We start from the raw sequence: 6,000 nt of genomic DNA on the forward strand, positions 1-6,000 counted from the left end.
TGCACCTCGTACACTCCACACTGACACAAAATATATGATCAGTTTGTATTATAATGACACATGTGACCACAACATAATTTAAGAGTTAACTCACGGGCACACGGGGAAATTTTTTTAAAAGTTATGTTATACAAGAGAACTCATTTATTTGAAACTTAGACTCTTAACTCGCATAGTAGGTAGAGCTAACACTTGTTCCCAAACTCTATTGTCTCTCCTTCTCCCTTGACTACTTGCTTAACTCACTCTCCGTTGACAGCCGAAAAGGGATCGAAGAAGGGTTGGATACCAGATCGGTGCCAACACTCTCCTTTATTAGGCGAGGGGGAAAGGATGTGCCCAAATCATCCACTTATTATGCCACCACTCGTACTTCTCAACTAGTTCATTTAGCCTCCACACGGTCTGCAATAACCTACAAAACAATGACGGTACCATGAGTACAATGGTATACTTGGAGGATTTATCCACAATTATTATATCTTTTGTGGATAGAAAGGTATACAACATAGGTAAATGAAATTGCATAAAATCCTAGCATGGTCTCACAACATAACATGATAGGAGAACATGGCATATGCAAGTGTGTCAGAGCTGCACGTCTAATTAAGCATGCAAGTAATAACAATATATCAAAGCTTAATAGTATTCCACGAGCCAACGATGCAACGTTATTCTGAGGCTAAAAATCAATAACTTACTCCCAATCAAGAGTGTGACATTTCAAAATGATTAATAATCTTATAGGTATGTGTACAACCTTTTTCGCGTGGAACGTAAGACCAAATTAAACCACCATACTCGTACTTAAGTATGGGAAGATTCATGCCTCTAACTTGCGATCTCCCACGTTTGGCCAAGTCGTACGTCCCACGAATGACCGAGGTGTGCAAGAGTGGTGGCTTATCTAAGTAACCCCTCACCCCAAACCACGCTGAATCTATGAGACAAAAGCCCTGTTCGTTTGAACTTATTTAGAACTACTTTTCAGCTATGGAACCGTATTTTTCTCTCACAATATTTTAGCATAAGCATCAGCATAAGCCAAATTTCAGCATAATCGAACAGGGTGAAAGGTTATAGGAAGCCGACTATTGACTTGGTCCTTTTTCAAGTAAAAATTTGTTTCCATATGGCATGTCCTGATGACGCCCAAGTCACTGTGTAGGTGATCAAATAGACTTAGACTGCTGCCCTACATCCCCCACCCACTAGTCAAGATTCAAAAAAGGCCTTCTTTTTATAAATAAAACAAAGTAAGGTCCTTCAAAAAGGGTACCTCCATCCATACCATACCGCACTGATAATGTACACCTTTTCTCTAATAAGCCATTGTTTAGTTTCCACCCCAAAACTTTACACTCTGTCACATCGAATATTTGGACACATGCATGGAGTATTAAATATAGACTAAAAAATAACTAATTGCACAGTTTACGACTAATTTTTGCGAGACGAATCTTTTAAGCCTAATTAGTCCATAATTTGACAATAAAGTGCCACAGTAACACATGTGCTAATGACAGATTAATTAGGCTTAATAAATTATCTTGTGGTTTACTGATTCTGTAATTTATTTTTTTATTAGTATCCAAACAGCCAGTGCGATACCCCATATAAATCAGATGTGACACCTCAAAACTTTAGAGGCCGGATCTAAACAAGTCCTGAGCCTTAAAAAAAAGACTCTAGTGCTACCGCATTTCTTTCAACACCCATGCATGGTAGTTGCCGCGGGCCCCACATGTCATGCTCCCAGTTCCAGAGCGAGGCAGGGGAGCATATGCGCCCAAAACAGCCGGAACGCCCTCCTGTTCAGACACGAGCTTACATGCAGAGTTTATGATGGACAACATGATTGCGATCGATCGGAGAAGAAGTGAGCCGGGGCCCGCGCCGTGTGTGGGCCCGCCCGGGCCCGGCGGGCTGCTGTGCTGGCCCTCCTGCCACCTGGACTGGACGCCTGGTTGGCAAGAAGACGAGAGCTAGGAGCTACGAGAAATAAAGACATGACGGATCAGAGCAGGAGCCAGGAGAGTCAGCCTGGGCAGATTTTAGCCGAAAACCGTAAACCGAACTGAAGTATCGGTTGTTCGGTTTCGGTTTCTGGTTTCAGCGAGTTCGGTGATCGGTGTCGGCTTCGGTTTCTGCGTCGAGTCGAACCGAGCAACCGATCCACCGAGATTCGCCGTCCTCCTTCGCTTCCTATCCATTTCATCCCCCCGGGCCCCAGTGACAAACCGATCCGACATCCTCCCCACCCCACTCCACGATTGCTGCTGCCTGCTTGGCTTCTGCTGCTCGGCTCTCAGATCCAGCGCCGCCGATGCCGCCGCCGCCGCAGCCGAACGGGGGCAAGGTGACCCCGAACCTGGCGATGGACGCGGAGGCCACGCGGGTGCTCAACCTCACGGTGCTCCAGCGCCTGGACCCCGCCGTCGAGGACATCCTCATCACCGCCGCGCACGTCACGCTCTACGACTTCAACATCGACCTCAACCAGTGGGTGAGCCACCGATTCCCCCTCCCCCCGCGCTCCATTTCCTGTACCCTCTCTCAGTCTCTCACTCATTTTCTCTCTCTCTCACTCCAGAAGCTTGCTTTCCTCGCCCCCGTAGATCTCCCATGTCCGGCCGCGCTGCCGACCCGGCCATGGCGGCGCCCAAGGGGAAGCTCGGTGAGCTAGTGTGGGAGCACCGGGTGCAGGCGGCCGTCGCGGTGGCGTTCGTGGCCGCGGCCGCCATCTCGATCTCCGCCGTCGGGCCCAGCCTCAGCGCCGTGGTGTCATTCTTCTGGCCGCTGCTCCTCTCCACGGCCTTCTTCCTGGTGGCCGTCTCCGTGCTGCTCTGGATCTCGCCGACGAGTCCGGGAAGGAGCTCATCGACTTCGTCGCCGGGTGCTGCCCGGACCACCTCGCCCCCCCCCCCCCCCCCCCCGGATGCTGCGGCGACCGTGCCCATGGCCGCCGTGGAGGCCCCGCCGAAGCCGAAGATCTAACGGACTGCAGTGCCGGAGGAGGAGGCGGAGAGGAGGCTGACAGCAGCCGAGCTGTTCTGTCTGTGCAGGGAGGCCACGCCCAGACGCGACGACGAGCGGGACTTGCAGCGGCGGCGGCGACCAGCGGACCAAGCTCGGGTTAGTTCGGTTAAACCGAAAAACCAAGCCGAACAAAACGAAACCGAATGCGTCGGTTTTCAGTTCTCTCACAAACCGATCGGTTGTCATAGCTTGGAAACCGAATTTTTTTGAAACCGAACAAACCGAACCGATTTGTCGGTTTAAACCGAATGCCCAGGCTGACAGGAGAGACAACGACGCCATGGCCATGGCCGCCATGACCAGGACCGGCCTCCCTCTCCTCGGGCCCCGTGCCTGCGCCGATCGGGAGCCGGAGTCCGGAGAGAAGAAAGACACGTAAAGAAGCAAAGATCAATCCATGGCGATGGCGGAGCACTGCTATATATCTTGCGCTCTCTCACTGCATGCACTTTCTCTGGCAGATGATGGATCATGGATGCATGCATGCAGCGCGAACGCAATGAATTGGCAGCATCCTCCGGTCCGCCCAGCTAGCGCTCGCTCCGGAGTCTGGCCGGCCGACCGATGTGACCGCGACGCAGTCCTCCTCGGCTCCTCCAGTCGTCGTCGTCCATGCATGCATGCCCGGCCGGCCGGCCGGCTGGCTCTGCCTCGACGGGCCCCGTCGCCAATTCGCCATAGCTAAGATCATGTTGGTTCCTCTACGGCTCCAGGTAAAAGCAAAGCAAGCCTTCACGCATACGCGTCCCCTGGCGACCGGCCGGGTAGGGCTGGCTGACGCGCGTATCTACCCCTCCTCAGCTCTCTCGATGGTCTGTCGCGCCGCGCGCGGACTGGCAGTGGCATGCAGTGCAGGTGCAGGTCTAGCTCCGTCCATGTCCATGTCCGTGCACAGCACGCACGCACGCATCAGACGACGACCATTTCAGATGCTGCGTGCATGCATGCGTGGCCCAAAATATAATGGCGATCCAGGCCAGCTGCTGAGACTGATCGATGTGGGCATGCTACGTGTGAGGTGTGACCCCTGCCTGCTGCACGCATGTCATTATTATTATTATTGGCCTACCTGGGCCCTTGGTGACTGTCTGACTGAGTTGACAATTCACTCCTCCTCTCTTGCAGTTATCTTTGCTTCCATTGCAGTTGCAGAGAACTGCAGGCACTGCACACCCCCCCCCCCCCCCCCCCCACCCCAAAAAAAAAAGCAGCATTGTTGCTCTTGTAGGCAAGCTAGCAGATGAAGCACCGCATTTTAGCACGACTTAATAATCATTCTGTTTGCTGGTTAGTTTCTGGGCTGATAAGTCCGACTGGTGCTGGTTTGTTGTGAGAGAAAAACACTGTATCATGGCTAATAAGCTCTAGCTGAAACCAACCAGCGAACAGACTGAATAACTGGATCATGCATGAACATATCTTGAACCATGCTAGCTAGCTATATGTAGTTCAATAAAATGCAAGCTTATAGCAATGACGGCAAATTTGATGCTATATTCGTATTAGTGTATATTTAGTATGGGAGGTGATGTGAGATCTAATAGTAGTATACTACGTACGCTATAGAAGACTACTCCATGCATCCCCTCTCAAAAAAGATACAATTGTAAACGGGTGCTAAGTCAAACTATTCAAAATTTGAGCAGATTTATATAGAGAGAGATATACTAACGTTTAAAATTGTACTTTTTTTTGACGTAGTTTGTACTCACGGGCACATCGCACATGTTGTTTGGTTGCAGAAGAGGCTAGAAGTTGTCAGAGGCCCATACCGGAGGATTAATTATTAAATTGTGATGTCCAGGTTACATCGCTCTCGAGCCTGTCAAAGCAAAGGTTACATATATATACTCCTATATAGCCTAGCTAATGCATGCATATGGTTTCTTTCGGTGCTAGCTAGTGTCTGGCACATGTTGTGAAACGCCCTTTTGAGAATGTCGTCGTAGGGTCGTGCTGTCTCATCGCCTTCCCATCTGTATACATCTTCTCTTGGCCAAGTTCAGTTCGTTCGATCAGTCCGGTCTCTTTTTGGTGTGTGTGTGTGTGTATCAGCGTATCCAATGATCTTTTCTCTAGCTATCAATCAATAAGTTAGGCTGCATTTTTGTTGCTTTGTCCAAGTACCCATGCGGATGGGAATCTATCACGTCGACAGAAAAAAAAAAACAATCCAAGAAGGCACGCCTCTCGAGATAGAAAGAATATGCAGTGCAATAAACCCATGCACATGTCACTTTGATTTTGAGTTTCCTTGAGTGATTTTATTGTAAAAGCCAACATGCTATATTTCATATGGGTTGGTGTGGTCCTCTTTCGTAGGATATATAAGAGCCTAGAGATGCAGATAAGAATGCATAGCCCTTGTTTAGTTGGACCCCAAAGTCCAAAAAGTTGCTACAGTACCTGTCACATCGAATGTTTGCGGTCTGTGCATGGAGCATTAAATGTAGACGAAAAGAAAAACTAATTGCACAGTTTGGTGAGAAATTGTGAGACGAACGTTTTAAGCCTAATTAGTCAATGTTTGGATACTATTTGCCAAATAAAAACGAAGATGCTACAGTAGTCCTAAATTCCAAATTTCGCGAACTAAATAAGGGCATAAGAGACAATGGTGAAGGGCCTGCTTGAGTGAGCTAAAAGAGAGAGATTAATTGAGGTCTTGCCTAAAATTAACAGTGCCCATCTAAACTGGCGATGGCAATTTTTTCACACACACAATCTAGCCATTAACCCTAACCAAACGGGGATAATTTGTGCTAACTTTAGCTAGCTAGTTATTATCCCATCTAAAAATAACCTAAGGGGCCGTTTGGATCATTTCATTTGGAGGAATTGAAATCTACTTAATAAATTATGCTATTTGGCTTAAAATTTGATATTCCACCATTTTCTAAAGTTCACATTAGCCTATCTCAAATTCAAAGGGTGGAAGATGAAAATTGATTCTATAGATCA

General features: G+C 48.5%; 1 pseudogene; it reads left to right on the forward strand.

Annotated features, from left to right (window-relative positions):
• Nucleotides 1-2,253: 2,253 nt before the first annotated feature.
• On the forward strand, nt 2,254-3,488 carry LOC136529747 (uncharacterized; annotated as a pseudogene).
• The last annotated feature ends 2,512 nt before the right edge of the window (nt 3,489-6,000 follow it).

The sequence above is a fragment of the Miscanthus floridulus genome, chromosome 19 (assembly GCF_019320115.1).
Source record: "Miscanthus floridulus cultivar M001 chromosome 19, ASM1932011v1, whole genome shotgun sequence".
Classification (NCBI taxonomy): Eukaryota; Viridiplantae; Streptophyta; class Magnoliopsida; order Poales; family Poaceae; genus Miscanthus; species Miscanthus floridulus.